Source organism: Bubalus kerabau, chromosome 13 (genome assembly GCF_029407905.1).
Source record: "Bubalus kerabau isolate K-KA32 ecotype Philippines breed swamp buffalo chromosome 13, PCC_UOA_SB_1v2, whole genome shotgun sequence".
Taxonomy (NCBI): domain Eukaryota; kingdom Metazoa; phylum Chordata; class Mammalia; order Artiodactyla; family Bovidae; genus Bubalus; species Bubalus kerabau.
In genome coordinates, this window is record NC_073636.1 from 32,997,260 (window position 1) to 33,017,130 (window position 19,871).

General features: G+C 40.7%; 1 protein-coding gene across 4 annotated transcripts in view; it reads left to right on the top strand.

The window, feature by feature from the left end:
• CACNB2 (calcium voltage-gated channel auxiliary subunit beta 2) overlaps window positions 1-19,871 on the top strand; it is a 428,799-nt gene that overhangs the window by 70,597 nt on the left and 338,331 nt on the right. The window contains exon 2 of one of the 4 annotated variants that reach the window (XM_055543953.1): window positions 16,881-17,044. The exons of the other annotated variants lie outside the window; for them this stretch is intronic. The gene's annotated coding sequence lies outside the window, so the exon portion shown is untranslated. The remainder of the gene's footprint in view (window positions 1-16,880; window positions 17,045-19,871) is intronic. 4 annotated transcript variants of the gene reach the window in all.

Here is a 19,871-nt window from a genome sequence, read left to right on the forward strand (position 1 = left end):
GCCTGGCACATAGGGACACTCTGTAAATGTTTACTGAGTGAGCAGATCCCTTCCTTCCTCTTCCTTCTTTCCCTCTGCCAATAACCTACTCCAGACACTTGTTATAGTTTCATGCCGAAGGTATATACGTTTCGATGTTGTTGCCTGTAAGTAACAGCAAAGACAGCTCAACCTGGCGCAGGCAGGCAGGCAGGAATTTTATTGGCTGACAGAACTGGAAGTCCAGAGACAAAGCAGGCCCCAAGATGGACTTCGTCCAAGCCTTGCAGTGTTTCTTTCTGAATCTCTTGGTCCTGCCCTCCCTTCAGCCATCAGCAGGATGTATGAGAGTTCATATCCCCTTCCTCCAATTAAAAATAAATTAAAAAATAAAGAGTTCCGATCTGTAAACCCTACCATAGCAACATCCAAACTGCACTTTTCCTGGAAATGTCTAGGAAATAGCACTTGGCATTTCATCACTTGGAATCAGGTCACAGCTCTGCCCATGAACTAGCTCCAGAGGCCAGACAATTGCTGAATTCTGATTCATTTGTGAACCAGACAGTGACCTGGAGGATGAGATTCCTTTGAGATAAAAATGCAGTTGTATCAGCTTCTCCTGAAGTTGGCCTCTTATGGAGGGTAGAGGGGCTTCCCTGATGTCTCAGTGGGTAAAGAATCCACTTCCAATACAGGAGACGTGGGTTCAATCCCAGGGTGGGGAAGACCCCTGGAGAAGGAAATGGCAACCCATTCCATTATTCTTAAGCTGAGTAAACTTGGTGGGGAGTGTTGAAGGGGGATGAATTGGGGGGTGGCGGCATGTCATTGTCAATAATATTTAGTCCACAGGGAGCTTGGCAAAGCTTCCTAATTGGCATCCCTCCCTCTGGATCCTCCCTCCTTTTCATTCTTTCCATATAAAGCCATTCAATTAATCTCTCCGAAACATGACATTCATGATAAATACTGATGAAGACATTAAATAATCCCCCAAGGCTGCCTAGAAAATATTCTGAGGTTGAAGCCTCTGATTAAGACAATCCCATTTTATTCTTACAGATCAATCACCCAGTTCTCTTGCATCTAAAGCTGGTGCTATAAACTGAATGTGTGTGTCCCCTTCAGATTCATACATTAAAATCCTAACCCCCAATATGATGGCATTCAGAGGTGGGACCTTTAGTTGTTAATTAGATCAGGAAGGTGGAACCCTCATGAATGGGGTTAGTGCCCTTACAACAGAGGCCCCAGAGAGAGTTCTAGTCTCCTTTCTGCAGTGTGAGGAGGCAATGAGAAGAAGGCTTTCTGCAATGGAAGGAGAGTCCTCACCAGAACTCAACCTTGATGGCACCCAGTCTCAGACTTTTAGCCACCAGAACTGTGAGGAATACATTTCTGTTGTTTATAGGTCACCTCATCTGTGATAATTTGTTACAGTAGCCTGAACTGATAAAACAACTGGAATCTAACCAAATGGATTTACTAATTACTCTCTGATAATGTTGTTCATACCATTGCTCTTGTACTGTCATTTTCTCCACAGGGAAGAATTGCTTTCCTTCTCTGTGCCTATCAGAGCCCTAACCTTGCTTTCAAGATCCATCATTAATTGTTCTCTCTGAAGTATTTTGTGACCACTTGGCTTTGAATCAGTCTGCCTCACTTCTCAAATCTATAGCATTTATGAAGATAGCTTGGCACTCAACATGTGTTGCTTTGTAGCATTGGATAATTTTTTTTTTTTGGAATTTTTTCTAGTCTAGCTAAAGATAAAATTAAAGATATATATGCATTGGGACTTCCCCAGTGGCTAAGTGGAAAAGAATCTGCCTGCAATGCAGAAGATGCAGGAGACGTGGTTTGATCCCTGGGTCAGGAAGATCCCCTGGAGAAGGCAATGGCACCCCACTCCAGTATTCTTGCCTGGAAAATCCCATGGGTGGAGGAGCCTGTCTGGCTACAGTCCATAGGGTTGCAAAGAGCTGGACATGACTGAAGCGACTGAGCACAGATTCCAGTAGCTAAGTTACTGTCTTGCAACTAGTTAGTGCTCACTGCATACTTTATATGTGCCCACTGAGAAAAGGGGTCACAAAGAACCATGGTAAAGGCATTGAAAATAGGAAGGTTCAATCCAGCAATTTGAAAATCAAATATTAACTGATATTAACTGATAACCTATTATGTGTCAGTCACTGTTCACAGTTCTGAAACTTACAGCAATGAATCACCCAATGTCCATTCCTTCAGTGAGCTTGCGTTTTTAGTAGAGAAACAAGCCAGTTAATATACAGAAAGTCCCCTGCATCCAAACAGATTCTATTCCAAGAGGATGGACGTAAGTCCAGTTTATTTGTAAGTTCAACAAAGTTAGGCTAGGTACCCAACTAACACAATTGACTGTATAGTGCTGTATTAGGTTTATGATACTTTTCACACAAATGATAAAAGACATAAAAAACAAACACAAAAAAGGAAACATTTTTAATCTTACAGTACCTTGAAAATTACAGTAGTACAACGCCACAGCTGGCATACAGGGACACTGTCCCATCTTTGAAAGTTTGCAACTTAAAGTTCACATGTAGGGGATTTAATGTTTAATAAAATGTCAGATAGGCCAACCTCAGGGAAGAAAAGCAGAGGAGGATCAGAGGACAACAGTGGGCTGATATTTTGCAGGTGGAGTTAGCAGGGAAGCCTTCTGATCACAGTCTTGAATGGGACCCCAGGGAACAATATGAGACAGAAGGAAGGCCCAGAGCAGAAGCTCTGGGGAGAAACCTTGCTTGGTGTGCTTGAGAGCAAGCAAGAAGGCTAGCGTGGCTGGAGTGCACTGATGGAGGGGTGATGGGAGGTGAAAGTACCCGGGGAGCCAGACTCTGGATAACATAGGGCCTCGTGAGCCAGACCTGAAGTTCAATTTTCATCGACACAGGAGGGCCTTTGCAAGACTTCGATCAGGGCAGGGGCCTGACCTGATTTACATTTTGAGAGAATCAATTTAAGAGTCTTTTGGAAAGCCAGATTGAGGAGAAGACCAGAGAGGAGGCTATCATAGCAGAACTGGGAAAAATGAGGGTAGCTGGGGTAGAATGTTAATAGTGAGGATGGGTTGAAGTGGTTGGATTCTCTATGTTCTTGAAGATAGAGATGGCAGGATTGCTGATGGATTAGATGTGAGGGTGGCTCAGATGGTAAAGCGTATGCCTCCAATGCAGGAGACCCATGTTCAATCCCTGGATCAGGAAGATCTCTGGAGAAGGAAATGGCAACCCACTCCAGTATTCTTACCTGGGAAATCCCATGGGCAGAGGAGCCTGGTAGGCTACAGTCTATGGGGTCGCAAAGAGTCAGGGGTGTGTGTGTGTGGGTGTGTGTTTGATTACCAACAAAGATAAAAAAGAGACTCGAAGATAAGTGAGATAATAGTGGCTTTTCAAATAGAATAGTTGTAAAAATTTTTACTGAAGTATGGTTGACTTACAGTGTTGTGTTAATCTCTGCGAATAGCAAAGTGACTCAGTTACACACATATATATTCCTTTTCATATTCTTTTCCATTATGGTTTATCACAGGATATTGAGTATAGCTCCCTATGTCATACAGTAGGACCTCATTGTTTGCCCATCCTATATGTACTAGTTCGCATCTTCTTATCCTAAACTCCCCATCCTCCCCTCTCCCATTATCCTCCCCCTTGCAACCACAAGACTGTTCTCTTCAAATAGAACACTTAATTTAGTTGATGTTTTTTAAAAAATCAAATAAACATTTCTAAACAGTGGACATTTTAAATGACGGTTATGAAAATGTGTCCAAAAGTTCCAAGATTATTTAAAAATGCTGAATAAATTCAAAATAAAATCAAAGCAGACTTAGAGTGACCATTTGCATTGGTGACACTTTGCCATTCTGAAATCTCTATATTTTAATCATCTTTTTTGTTACATTGCCTTAATTATATTTTAAAATATTTGCTGTGTCGAAAATCTTCATTGCAAGAGTCACGAGTAAATTGAAAGTATTTTGATTTATAGAATCCATATATTGTACTGACTTTTAAAATTAATCCTGCTTGGTATATAATCTTTGGTATGTCATTGGGCTTGCCTGAAATTTAAATATGCCTTGTTTCCATTAGTAAGAGAAAGGGGAAATTTGATTGAATGAGTACACAAGAGTGAACATAAATACTTTAAACTATTAAAATCTAAAACTCCTATAAAAATGATCCTTTGTTTTTATAACTCATAGGCATGTTTTCTGTAGGATTTGATTATTCATCATTATCCCTATTTAAATGAATGGGTCCATTTTTTGCCCCTGATAAACCTCCTTACAAATTGAGATATTTAGTATTTTTATACCAGATTTTTCTAAGAAATTCAGAACTGTATTAAATTCCTTTTTTAACAATAGTTGTATAATTGTCAAGCAGCAGTTGTTTGTTATTCCCATTTCTTAAGTGGGGACAGTTTAAGAGATGTCAAGATGAGTAATTGCCATTGAGAAATTGCTTTCTCATGCCTCCATGCCCAAGGTTAACCTCCAGCTAGAACACCTTGCTTTTAGAAACAGCAGATTTTGGCACTTCACTTATGTTTTGCACTGAAATTCACCTCCATGACATTCATGCTTACTCTACGCAATGAGGTAAGAATTTGATTTTGATAGAATTGTAAGGCTAGTTGGTCGTTGGCTTCAGTTTATGGCCAAATTCAATCTGTTGGATGATAATTTTTTGATGTCCCTTCAGGGGAGTTAATTTTTTTTGCTTATCCCTAATTAACTTGTTAGAGCCATTCGTTGCTGCATCACTCCTTTACTCATTCACTATCTTTTGCTAGCAACTGTGTTTGCTTGTTCATTAGAACTTTCAAAATAGTTGGCCCATTAGATTTCTCACCTCCTGCCTTCTGACACAGACAAGGCAATGGCACCCCACTCCAGTACTCTTGCCTGGAAAATCCCATGGACGGAGGAGCCTGGTAGGCTGCAGTCCATGGGGTCGCTAAGAGTTGGACACGACTGAGCGACTTCCCTTTCACTTTTCACTTTCATGCATTGGAGAAGGAAATGGCAACCCACTCCAGTGTTCTTGCCTGGAGAATCCCAAGGACAGGGGAGCCTGGTGGGCTGCCATCTCTGGGGTCGCACAGAGTCGGACACGACTGAAGCGACTTAGCAGCAGCAGCAGCCTTCTGACAGACTCCAGTATCATTTTTAAACCTCTCATACCATCTAAGGACCAGGTAGAACAGAACAGGTGGAATTTCAAACCTCCCTGCTCTGTGTCTGTTCATCTGCTTTGATTCTCAGATTTTCTTTGACAAGTGACCACATATTTCATTACATCACTAAACAGAAAATGATTAAAGTACTGATTTGTGTTGAAGGGCTCCTTCATGGAAATTTCACTAACTCTGTGTTCAGAGATGGTTCCCCAGTTTGGTGGTGATACCTGCTGCTTGGGTTTCCTGAAACAGAAGGTATAACTATCTTTATTGGATGAAGGAAGTTGATGAAAACGTTATGTATTAAGACAAAAAAACAGAAAGATGATGGATGACTTCCCAGCATTGCCAGGATAACTTTACTGATTCCTTTGGTTGGGATGGACAGAACTGTGAAGGTCATCTTGCATGGTTTGGAAGACAAGTGTCCTCAGCGTGAAGAGATCTAATTTCCAGTTCCTTTTCTGGTAATGATTAAGAAGACTATCTTCCTTATGCCCCAGTTTCCCCAATTCTCAAATGAGGCATCTGCTGGAGTCTGAATGTGTCCCTTCAAATTTCATATGTTGAAATCCTAACACCCAAAGGTGATTGTATTAAGTATTGGGCTGGCCGAGGAGGTCATTCGAGTTGTCTGGTAACATCTTATGCAAAAACCCCAATGACGTTTTTAACCAACCCAGTGCATGGGGTCTTTGGGAAGTTATTAGGTCATGAGGGTGCAGGCCTCGTGAATGGGATTAGTGCCCTTATAAAGGGGATCCCACAGGACTCCCTGGCTCCTTCTACCATGTGGGGACACAGCAAAAAGGCAGTCTCTGAACCAGGACTGGACCATGCTGGCACCCTGATCATGGACTTCCCGACCTGCTGAACTGGGGAAAAGATAAGCTACCCAGTCCCTGGTATTTTATTATAGAGGCCCCCAAACAGACAAAAGCAGCACCAAATGTTATAAATGTTGACAGCCTCTTTAGAGTTAGAGAGATCTGTATCCAAAAATCAGCCCTTCTATTTACTGCAAGTTTTTTCTGAACTCCTCAAAACCTCCCTTTCCTCATCTATAAAGTGAAGGTAACAATACACAATTACTGCTGCTGCTGCTGCTAAGTCACTTTAGTCGTGTCCGACTCTGTGCGACCCCAGAGACGGCAGCCCACTAGGCTCCCCTGTCCCTGGGATTCTCCAGGCAAGAACACTGGAGTGGGTTGCCATTTCCTTCTCCAATGCGTGAAAGTGAAAAGTCAAAGTGAAGTCGCTCAGTTGTGTCCAACTCTTAGCGACCCCATGGACTGCAGCCTACCAGGCTCCTCCATCCGTGGGATTTTCCAGGCAAGAGTACTGGAGTGGGGTGCCATTGCCTTCTCCACACAATTGCTAAGGATTTACAAACATAGAGATGATATGGATTATGGATTTAGCATAGTGCCTGAAACAGAGACTTGCTAAATAAATGGCAGCCAGATAGAATGAACTGAGAAGTCTGGACCAGAGTCCACAGATCCAGATTCACATTCAGGTGTTCTTTGGGGATGTTGATCCATCCTGTGTGATGCCTGTGTGGTGTAACCTCCTTCTGAATTGTATCTTCTAGAAACATCATGTTCTTTGCCCCTGATGACTTTGTTTCAAGAGACATTCACTTTGTAACCTTTGATATTTTTACATTGAAACATTGTCTCGACATATATACTGACATTGTATGATTAGATCAGTTTCTGGTTGTCTCGTTATTAAATAAGAGGAGGCTTCTGTTGATTAGAAATCTCAGTTAACAAAGGTCTCATTAACAGAGCCATCACTGAACACTGTCTCCATTATGTATTTAAGCTTCCATCACTCACTCTTTGAAAATATCAGACCATGTAGCTCGGGGGCAGGCTTTGGCAATATTCTGCAGTGTCTCCTAAGTATACAGGAGGCACTAGGAAATAAGCACATGCTCTCTGGCCACAGCATCCAGATCTGATTGGCTCCTTCTATATTTCACTCAACTGCAGGGACATAGATATAATCAGGCTGACTTGAGGGAGGGAGGGATTGTGATGGAGTGGGATCACAGTGGGCAAGCTGTGAGCAGTGGCACACCCTCTTTACAAGCCAGCCAACTGGTATGGATAGTGTGAAGCGTGAACTCCTGACTGAAACAGAGTTTTGCACCTTGGCTGGTAACTAGCCATTTTTCCTTTTTTAAATTGAAATGCGATTGACATGGAATTTATATTTGACACATGTATATTGCAATATGATTGCCATTGTAACCTTGTCTGACACACCTCTTGAGTCAAATAATTGTTTCTTCTACTGGTGGGAACAATTAAGATCTAGTCCTTCAGCAAGTTTGATGTTCATAATACAATTTTGTTGTCTCTAATCCCTGCACTGTGTTACATCTCCAGGATTATTTTTCTACTGGTTGCACATTTGTGCCCTTAAAAAATAACTCTCCTGTTCTCTGCACTCTACCTCCACCCCTGGTAGCTCCCATTCCTCTCTCCTGTTTTTTCAAGTTTGGTTTCTTATATAATTTTATTTATTTAAAGTGAAAGCAAGTTTATTTAGAGAGATACAGTTCCACGGGCAGAATGCGGTCTGTCTTGGAAGGCAACAGCACCAAGTTTGGTTTTTTAGATTCCCTGTATAAGAGATATTGTACAGTATGTGTGTCTTTCTCTGTCTGACTTATCTCACTTAGCATAGTGTCCTCAGGGTCCACCCATGTGATTGAAATAGCCATTTTCCCTTGTTTGATGGCTTTCTCCTTTCCTGTGTACATTCTTTGGGTTGACACGCCATGAATGAGGGCAGAAATCTTTCATTACAAAGGTAGTGGGTGAGTTTTTGGTTATTTTTTCCCCCCGATTGAAATGTTTTGTTATTTTCCATAAGACCTCAACTAGTTTCTTCCAAAAAAAAAAAAAAAAAGGTGACTTAATAAGGGAGATAGTATAACTAAGTAAATAAAGACCCATACATATGTACATATGTGTGTGTACCTATAGAGAGAGAAATTTTAAAGTGACAGATGAGTGATCGTTGATTATTTTAGCAGAGGCTGAAGAGTGAGTAGTACAATTACATATAAGGTAATGAAGAAGGCGCAGTAATTATGTTGTAATTTCCCTACTCTGCTTTTTTTTAAATTTTGTGAATGACAGCTATTGCAAAAAGCCAGTTGTTGGAATACAAAACACTAAGTAAACAAAGAAATGTCTTTTTATATAGCATTTTATAGACTGTCTTTGGAAACATAAAAAACGTTCACACTGTTTCTCTGCTTCTGCCAATTATCCATTGTGTTTGTGCTTATTCCTTTATGCATGGAAGTTTAAGCAGGAAAATACAGTCATTTTTGTAAGGCTCAATAGAAACAGGCTCATTCAAACAAAAAGCAATCGGATTGCAAAACAGCAAATACAGGAGGAGCGTATCCTTATAGGAGAAAAAAATATTAAAATTTAACCTTCTGTTGAAATAGACAAAGGGACCTACTGTAGATGTTACAAGTGCTCATTTTGCTTTCACTGCTCTGGTTCGGCTTACAGATGGTCCATGCGATAGTTGCTATAGAAACCAAACCTTTTTCATCCATCTCTCTTTGTTGCTGTGGTGTGTTTGCGGTTGCTGCATGTAAACTTTTGTACCGAGTGTCATTTGCTTTTCATGACTGGCCTTATAATGAAGCCTATTGATTTCACGTTAACCAGCAATGTAACATGAAATGATGCATGACCAGTAACATCAGTTACTAAGTAGAATAGGTGGACCTGAAATCATTTGTAGATGTCACTGTGCCTTTGTTAACCAGGCTAGGAACTTTAATATGATTGGGAAAACTGGCTTGAATTCAGAGGTGGAATTTTTTTTCTTAAGTGATATTTTTTTTTGTCTCGTTAAGGCATGAGATCTCCTGAAAGTTAAATCTGTAACAGGATTTGGCATTCCTGCATGGTAATTTTTGCTCTGACGTTTGATGTGTGACCTTAGGCGGATCCTTAGCCTCTGGATTTAATAAAATAAGAAAACTGTGACATAATAGATGTATATATGGTAAGTTCCAGGAGAGCAGGTATTGACCTGTTTTGATTATCCTTGCACATTCAGAGCCCAATTACAGTACCTAGAAAAAAGAGACTGGAACGTAGTAAACACTGAGAAGTATTTGTTGTGTGAATGAATAGGTAAGTTGTGGTTTCTAATCACCCGGGCATCTCCTACTATAGTTTCTATGTTAAAGCAATGTCAAGAATAGACATTTATTTCATCTTAATTCAACATATATTTATTGAATTCCTACTAGTGGTAAATGCTTCACTTCCGGCTGGGCTCCATACACTGTACATAGATTTGGCTTGTAGACTCTTGGGATTCTATGATTCTGTATTCTGAATTCTCTGATCTTACTAATCTGTAGATCTCAAGTGATTTTTGTTTTGGTTTCCATGTTGTGTATATTTGAATATAAATTTCCTGATCTTTCCTTTCAAGTTACATTATTAACAAGACAGTTGTCTATCCAGGGCTTAGAAGCATGAATCTTTGAATCAGACAGACTCTCATGTAAACATACTATCTCTGCACCATTGATAAGGTTACTTCTCATTGCTCACCCTCAGTTTTCTCATCTGTATAGTGGGGATAACCATACCTACCTCATATAGTCATGGTAAGAATTAAATGAGGTAAAGATACAGCACTTCATAAAGTACTAAGCACAGCATTAGGTGAAAGAAATCTCCATAAATAGTACTTGTTAATCTCTATGTATGCAGAAAGGATGTGCTTGCATCTCGTTTGTGGAAAAATCTGTGGGTTTTATCATTTTATGTTTCTCTTTAATGCTTCTAACTGTGCTATGCCAGCTCTTCTCCATGGGGGGAAATGTCTTGATAAACTTTGGCGGATAACTTATCAGTCATTTCAGGCCATTTTTAAAAATGTCTGATGCAATTTAAAGTCCCACATAGGCTTCAGTCTAGTCTCCACGACCTCCAGTCCAGACTTCTGGGTCTTGGGATAGGCTGGGGCTTGGTCTGTTTGTCGACTCTTCCCTCTACTCCAGCTCCCTGGAGTTGGAAGGAGAGGGTGGTATCTAACTCTCTCCTGTTCCTCATCAAAGCCAGACTCCTGTAGTTTAGATGAGAACTCAGGGCAGTGAAGATTTTATACCATCTTTGAGACATGCGAGAGTGTCCTTGGTCTTGCTCTGGCCTGTTTTGATTCTATCCATGGAGGCTGAGGGCTGTGGGCAGCTCCCAAAGAGCGAGTAGGTGTGGTTTTCAGTTTCCCAGGCTCCCTTCCATTGATGGTGAAAGTGAAAGTGAGAGTCGCTCAGTCCTGTCCGACTCTTTGTGACCCCATAGACTATACAGTCCATGGAATTCTCGAGTCCAGAATACTGGAGTGGGTAGCCTTTCCCTTCTCCAGGCAATCTTCCCAACCCAGGGATTGAACCCAGGTCTCCCACATTGCAGGCCAATTCTTTACCTTTATTTCATCGGGATCAAACCAGGTCTCCCACATTGCAGGCAGATTCTTTACCAGCTGAGCCACAAGGGAAGCCCAAGAATACTGGAGTGGGTAGCCTATCCCTTCTCCAGGGGCTCTTCCTGACCCAGGAATCAAACCAGGGTCTCCTGCATTGCAGGTGAATTCTTCACCAACTGAGCTATCAGGGCAGCCCTTGATAAAGGAGTTTCGAAAAAGACAGCTCTCTCCTTTTGACACTGGCAAGCAATCCTCTTCTCCAACTTTCTCCTCAAATGGAAATCCTCTTCCCTGGGCTGCTGCTAAGACATCCCTCCAGCCGCTGCCAACATGGAACCAAGGGGCTGCCCTGCCCTGCAGTCCTGCTCCTCCTCTCCCCTGGTCCCCCTTCTCTGCCATGTTCCCTTTTTTCCCTGATGGCTACAGCTGCTTAACATGCCTTCCTCCTCCTTTAAGACACATCCAAGGAAATATATAAGACGTCAACTGTGTCCATGCATTTGCCCTAAACCCCACACTCTCCCATGAACCCCACAACGTGCTCTGCCCCCTCTCTCAAGGGACTGCTTGGACAGGGGGCGAGGGTGCTTCCTGCTGGCACTGTGACTGAGTGGGCAAGAGCTCAGGATGGAGATACATTCTCCTTTTCTTGTCGGAAAGTCAAGTAAGACATGCTTCCCGTATGCTGCTAAGTCACGTCAGTCATGTCTGACTCTGTGCGACCCCATAGACGGCAGCCTACCAGGCTCCACCATCCCTGGGATTCTCCAGGCAAGAACACTGGAGGGGGTTGCCATTTCCTTCTCCAATGCGTGAAAGTGAAAAGTGAAAGTGAAATCGCTCAGTCGTGTCCGACTCACCAACCCCATGGACTGCAGCCTACCAGGCTCCTCTGTCCATGGGATTTTCCAGGCAAGAGTACTGGAGTGGGTTGCCATTGCCTTCTCCAATGCTCCCATATACATATCAGTAAAACTTTAAAATCCATTGTGCACAGAGACTGGTGTGTCTTAGTTATTAATAATAAATATTTTATCCCAGAACGTTGCAACATGTATGGTGGTGGTGGTTGTTCAGTCGTTCAGCCATGTCCAACTCTTTGCAACCCCATGGACTACAGCACACCAGGCTTCCCTGTCCTTCACCATCTCCCGGAACTTGCTCAAACTCATGTCCATCGAGTCGGTGATGCCATCCAACCATCTCATCCTCTATCGTTCCCTTCTCCTGCCTTCAATCTTTCCCAGCATCAGGGTCTTTTCCAATGAGTTGGCTCTTCACACATATGGTTATCCCTTAACAAAAATTAAAGTTTATAACATATGGAAGCCATATGGTGCACCAAGCTCTAATGCGAACACCTGCAGTCCTGGAAGGCTTAGAAAATCATTTGTACACACTAATTTACCTTTTGACTCTTCATTTACTGTTCTATCTTTTCAAATCTTTTGAACATGTACATTCTAATCTACATGATGTATTATGTTGCATAGCATATAGAAGAAGCTTAAGCTTCATTTGTTACTTAAGAATGATTACTATGAAACAAAGTTATCATTGTACCAACAGGGGGGAAGAAGCAAATTACTAATTGCTTTGATGTCAAATTCTGCATAGCAAGTTGATGTGTACATATTTTGTATTCCTGCTTTTTTTTTTAAAGATTCTTTTTAAAGTCCTGTATTTTTAAAAGATGCAAATATTAGATGCATTTTAAAGTCAGAAGGACACTAAAAGAACAGTTGAACACAAATACTAAGACCCAGACCTATAAATGTGTAAATAAGCTTTTTTTCTTAGACATTTATGGGCACTTCAAAAAAACTATTTTATTGGCAGTTCTTTTCAATGAATCTGGCCTGGAGAATTCCATGGACTGTTTAGTCCATGGGGTTGCAGAGTCGGGCATGACTGAGTGACTTTTCTACATACATATTGTTAATCTTCCTTATTTTTCAATCACCTTGTTTGTTAAGTTTTAGTCAGCAAATAGACTGGAGTCCAGCATGAGGGAAGTCTGAAGGCCTTTTATATAGTCATCTTAGCTCTTAAAAGGCAGCTAGCAAATTTACTATTTTAGAAGTCTAAGCTGCAGAAGGTACCATGTTTAGGGAGAGAAAGGCACTTAACACAGACACGTTCTCAAGAATTCTGAGGACTTGATAAATGGACCTTTTCATATTAACCCAGGGTGCTGCTTCTCTGTGAGATTCCATGGTGTATGCCCATTGTCTTGTTTGTTGACAATGAAATTGCTTGATGTCAACTGGAGAATGAATGCCCGTATTTAAACAGAAGCTGAAATATGCCATGCAAAACCAAAAGACTCTCTTCCAGATTAGCTGTCTTTTCACGTGACCTACACAATACTTCCTTTGCCTGTGTGGGTCATGGGCTTGACTTCATGTGGAAAATAATGTAAATGTTATGACCTATTCATGTGTCTAGGGAGATCTACCTTAACAGTTAGTTTTCATCACACTCACAAAAATGTGGCTTAACTTTTTTTTTAATCACTTACCTTCAGCAAGAAACAGTTTAACAGCAAGATCAACTGCACAGAGTCCTAAAAATTTTCTTTGGTGGACGGGTATGTTTCTCAAGGGACTTTCTGCTTTACCTGACAAATGATTATTACATTTTCAAGGAAGGCCTTGTTTTAATGGTCAGATTTACCTATTTTTGACTTTTACAGCAGGAAATTGAAGTAATGATGTGGTTTTCCAGATGTTTCCATCTTTTCATGAACTGAGTGATTTTATAAGCTCATAGCTAATTTTTAACTGAATTACACTGACATTGAGAGGATCTATCTACAGATTTATAAAAATATGGCAATCTTTTCACTTATTTATGCTTTATTGAGTTGGGAGGAAGTTATATATATTAGTTATTGACTATACATAGCATATTCAAATGATATTTTGAACATTATAGTGTTTTAATTAGTGCCAATAAATTTGTCTTAAGGGCAACATGATAGAGGTTTTTTTCTTTAAACTTAGAAACTAGTATTTCCAAAACCATTAATTTTCTTGAGCAGTTTATGTGCTGAATATCACTTTGGACACATTTAACAGGAAAAATCAAACATAATCTGGAAAAAAAATCAAGACTTTTATTTTTTGTGAAGATAAAAATATTAAAATAGCTTGGATCTGCAAAGTAGAAAATAGTGTTTTGTCATTGACAACTAGCAAAAGCTATTTATAAATGTTTGAGTTTTGAAATGGATAGAGGGGGACAAAGGATGTCTTTTTTTTTTTTTTTTTTTTTTAATACCATGAGGCACTTAAGCTTTGCTAAAGTTGATGGAAAAAAATCCCGTCTAAGTTTACAGAAGGAGAGAATGTTCTATCCCTCAGTTTGAAAGTGAACTGTTCTTACACACGTTTTTGGGGGCTCCATTTGGGAGCGTGGCAGGGTTGGGACATGCCAGGCGAGTACTCAGATTTTTAGACTGTAGTGACATAGACTCAAGTTGGTGACTATAGTTAATTTTAAGCCAGTGTAAGGATGTGAAGGAGATAATGTAGCTCTCTCTTTCTGTAGAAAGAAGTATAAGCAGTCACACGTTTACATGTGTATGTACACATATAAACTCCAGGAGATGGTGAAGGACAGGGATACCTGGCGTGCTGCAGTCCATGCTGTCATAGAGTCAGACACGACTGAGCGACTGAACAACAGCAGTTTTATCATAGTTGTCAATAGTGTGCTAATTAAGCTTAGTTACTGTACACCACTCTTAATTTAGTCCTCTTTGGACAAAGGTGAAGAATTCTTTCCCAGTAGACTTTGAGAGTTGGTGGCAACTGGGGTGGAATGTGAATCTGTAGAGGCAATAAATGGAGTGTAGTAGTGGTTAAGAACCTGGACTTTTGGATTGTACAGAAGACCTGGATTTAAGCACTGGCTCTGCTACTCATCAACTGTAACTCTAAGTTAGAATTACCTTTTCTAAACCTTGGTTTCCTTGCCAGAAAATCAATTATAGTAAAGGACTCTTACTTCCTCGATTTGTTGCTTACATCCCATGTACCGCCAAGTTGCTTCAATCATGTCCGACTCTGCGCGACCCCATAGATGGCAGCCCACCAGGCTCCCCCATCCCTGCGGTTCTCCAGGCAAGAACACTGGAGTGGGTTGCCATTTCCTTCTCCAATGCATGAAAGTGAAAAGGGAAAGTGAAGTCGCTCAGTCATGTCCGACTCCTAGCGACCCCATGGACTGTAGCCTACCAGGCTCCTCCGCCCATGGGATATTCCAGGCAAGAGTACTGGAGTAGGGTGCCATTGCCTTCTCCATCCCATATACTATGACTATATTATTGTTAGAAAGCCAAAATTTAAAAGTCAGTTAAGTTTTCCTCTCAGACTATGTCATCTTAATTGATCTCAAGGAACTTAAATGTTTTATTTTTTTTTAATCAATATGAAATATTTAGAAGATGTCGCATGTGGGAATTCCCTGGTGGTTCAGTGGTTGAGACTTCGGCTTTCACTGCCATGGACCCAGGTTTGATCCTTGGTTGGGGAACTGAGATCCCACATGGTATGTGGTGTGTCCAAAAATGAAAAAAAAATTTTTTAATAGAATATGTTGCATGCATATTAGGGAAAGTGGAATAACAGAGGTGATAAGAATATGGCTTTAAGTCTCAGTATATGGGTCTGGATCATGGGTCCTCCCTTTTCCTGTGCCTTTGGACAAGTTTCTCAACCTTCGTAATTTCCTTTTTCTTCAACTGTCCGCGGACATCATTGTAACCACCTTGCAGAATTTGTGTGAAAATAAATAAGGTGAGATCCAAAGCACCGAGAATGAGGCTTGGCTCATGATAAGAGCTCCATCAATGTCAGCTATTATAACTGTTGTTGGTGTATAAAGAGACTGGGAGAAGATACAGTAAACTGGCTTTCAGGTGAGCAAGGGTAAGAGAAACAGAAGAGTGGAAGAGGAGGAGAATGGGAAACGATGGCAGCCAGAATGGAAAACAGAAGGCAGGAGACTCCGCTGGTTTTGAAGTGTGACAGTAGATACACATTTGACTTTCTCCTTAGGCATTGGAATCATCTCTGGAGCATTAGTCTTTGAAATGCATAATTCTCCATTCCTTAGATAAACATTTATTAGGAAATAACTGGTTTCTTTTTAAAAAAAATGTATCATGCAGTTCAACAGACATACAAAAGGGCCTAAATAATAATGAAGCATAGTATACCCATCACCATCACCCAGCTTCATAAAGTGGATTCATTTTTTTATTGCTAACATGCTTGATTCTCTTTGTGTAACACACCACCCCCCACCGCCCCACCGCCCCCAGCCACTGGCAGAAATCACAGCCCTCAATTTCTTAAGTCAGTTTCATGGATTTTTCATATTTTTAGCATGTATGTATCTATTTTTAAGCAACAGACACCACGGAGAAAGTCTTACACAACTTCCTATAAGATGTTTGTACATGTTTCAGTTTTATATAACGAGTGGAATACTACAGTATGCTTCTAACACTTTTTTTTCCTGCTAAACAGTATGGCTCTGATTCACCCATAATGTTACACATAGGAATGGTTCACTCATTTTCATGCAGTGGAGTACTATATTGTGTGAATTTAGCACGATTCATTTATTCCTTCTTCTGTAGATGGGCATTTAGTTTCCCTCTTTTGTCCTTCTGGCTATGACCAGTGATGATTCTATGAATACCAAGGGGCATGAATATGGGTAAAAATGTGCAGGAGTTTCTCTAGGGAAGTGTTTCCCAACCTTCTCTGAGTTATGGCTTATGTAGGAAATGATTTTTTTAATTAATTAGTTTTGGGGGCTGTGCTGGGTCTTTGTTGCTGCACAGGCTTTTCTCTAGCTGCGGCAAGCGGTGGCTACTCTGTAGTTGTGGTGCGAGGGCTTCTCAGTGTGCTGGCTTCTCCTGTCTCAGAGCACCAGCCGTAGGGTGCACGGGCTTCAGCAGTTGTGGCGCGTGGCCTTAGTAGTTGCAACTCGTGGCTCTAGAGCCCAGGCTCAATAGTTGTGGCTCACTGGCTGAGTTGCTCCATGGCATGTAGAATCTTCCCGGACCAGGGATCAAGCCCTTGTCTCCTGCATTGGCAGGCAGATTCATTACCATTAAGCCACCAGGGAAACCCAGAAAATAATATTTTTTGCAGGCTGTTCACAGCTTCAGGAACTGGCCCAAGCTTCCAGACCTCAGCTGCCCCTAAAGCAGAGTGGATTGATACCTTAGTTACTTCTGGAACTCGTTTAGCTGCAGTAGATTAATTGAGAAGCTCTGCTCAAGGTGTGCCTTGGAGTGGAATGGCCCAGCTCTAAGGTATGCATATTTTAACTTTATTGGATGTTCTCAAATTGTTCTCAAAATAGCTGTGGCATTTCCACATCCCAGACAGCAGTGTATAATGGTTTTTACTCCCCCATGTCCTTATCAACACTTGGAAATGTTGGACAGTTCACATTTTTGTCCATCTGATCCACGTTTACTTTTATATTTCAAATGTATATCTTTTGCCATAATCTGTCATGCTGTTTGCATTTTGTATTGAGTCATGCTGAGTTTTATTTTTAACTGGAGTACAGTTGATTTGCAATATTGTGTTTCAGGTGTACAACAAAGTGATTCAGTTTTTTTCATATTATATTCCATTATAAGTTACAACGAGGTATTGAAGGTAATTCCACGTGCTACATGGTAAATCCTTGTTGCTTATCTCTGTTTTGAAATTTTTTATTGGAGTAGAGTTGCTTTACAATGGGTTATTTCCTGCTGTACAGCAAAGTGAATCAGCTATACGTGTACATATATCCCCTTTTTTAAAATTCCTGTCCATTTAGGTCACCACAGAGCATTAAATAGAGTTCCCTGTGCTCTTCAGTAGGTTCTCATTAGTTATCCATTTTATACATAGAGTGTATATATGTCAATCCCAATCTCCTTTTATGTATAATAATGTGTATCTGTTAATCCCACACTCCTAATTTATCTCTCCATTTTTCTCTTTCCCCTTTGGCAGCATAAGTTTGTTTTCTATATCTGAGTCTGTTTTTTTATATAGATTCATATTGAGTTATATATTCCTTGTAGTAACCTTTTCGCAGTTCTAAGTGTTGCAAATATCTACTCTCAGTCCATAGGTTGTTTTCCACACTTTTGAATACATATAAATTTTAAATTGTGAAATTCTAAATTTTAACAATTTTTTCCTTTATGTTTTCCATTTCTCATCTTGTAAGAAATGCTTCCCTAATAGAAGGGCACAAAAATATTCTTATAAATAAACATAGTTTTTAAAAAATTTCTTATTTGTGTTTATGATATGAGGTAGGAATCTAATTTAATGCTTTCTGTTTGGATAATGAGTTGTCCCAGGGCTGCTTATCAAGTGGTCATTTTCCCCCCACAGATCAGCAAAGGACAGCTCTGTAACAAGCGCTGACTCTGATTTTACTTTTAAGTTTGCTAACTTTTGATTTTTGAAATAGGACTAAAGAAAAAAAAAAAAAAAACCTGTAATTCTCCTTGAAATGAAAATCACTGGGTTGAAAGTAGGAAGACTGAGTTATGGACCAGATTGAGAGCAAGTACTCTGGTCCTGACTGAAAGTATACACAGTGTATGTGATCTGGGTCAAAAGTGTAAGATGTTTTGGGTTTGAGCCCAAGTTCAGATTCCTCCACTTTGGGAGTTTGTGGAAAAGCCCATGAGCTAGAAAGGGCAGAAAAACACTGCCTGTATAAATGGTCACCTCATACAACTAGAGGGTCACTTGTGGGAGCAATGTGGTCAAAACTCATTTCTGGCTTGTTCGTCTGTGGTTCTTGGTAGCTGCTCACATGATTCAGAGCCTGGATACAGAGGAGTCCCCTGGGGCAGATAAAGGGGACTGAGTTGTGATAGACCCTTCGGGTGACAGGGGCTCAACTAAGTAAAGTGAGTCCTTAACCTCTTTGACCGTGGTTTCCCCACCTATTAAGCAACACTTTCTCATGCCTTTGGTCTCTCAGTGTGGTGTGCAGTTGTGTATAATATCAGTCACTGTAAAACCAGAAAGCTGACCCTATGTCTTTCAGAATCTGTTGTCTTTGCTCTTTCAAAAATTGGTGCTGTTTCATTTTATAATGTTTGAAAGCCATGTTTGGAATAAATGTTAAAAAAATATTTAGCTTCACCAGGTCTTAGCTGTGGCACGTGGTATCTTTAGTAGTTGAATTAGATACTTTAGTAGTGGCAAGAGATACTTACTTGTAGCATACAGAATCTAGTTCCCTGACCAGGGATCGACCAAGGCCCACTGCACTGGCAGTGTGGAGTCTTAACTGCTAGACGACCAAGGAAGTCCCATAAATGTTAATTATAGAAGACTCAGAAATACTATTTTTTGAATAATTTATCCACTTTGTTTCACAATGGAGATTATCTTACAAACAGAAGTTTAGTTCAGTTCAGTCACTCAGTCATGTCCAACTCTTTGAGACCCCATGGACTGTAGCACACCAGGCTTCCCTGCCCATCACCAACTCCGGGAGCTTGCTCAAACTTATGTCCATCGAGTCAGTGATACTATCCAACCATCTTATCCTCTGGCATCCCCTTCTCCTCCTGCCTTCAATCTTTCCCAGCATCAGGGTCTTTTCCAGTGAGTCAGTTTCTCACGTCATGGAGTTTCAGCATCAGCATCAGTCCTTCCAATGAATATTCAGGACTGATCTCCTTTAGGATGGACTGGTTGGATCTCCTTGCAGTCCAACAGACTCCCAAAAGTCTTCTCCAACACCACAGTTCAAAAGCATCAATTCTTCGGCACTCAGCTTTCTTTATAGTCCAACTCTCACATCCATACATGACTACTGGAAGAACCATAGCTTTGACTAGACAGAGTTTTGTTAGCAAAGTAATGTCTCTGCTTTTCAAAATGCTGTCTAGGTTGGTCATAGCTTTTCTTCCAAGGAGTAAGCATCTTTTAATTTCATGGCTGCAGTCACCATCTGCAGTGATTTTGGAGCCCAAGAAAATAAAGTCTCTCACTATTTACACTGTTTCCCCATCCATTTCCCATGAAGTGATGGGACAGGATGCCGTGATCTTCATTTTCTGAATGTTGAGCTTTAAGCCAACTTTTTTACTCTCCTCTTTCACTTTCTTC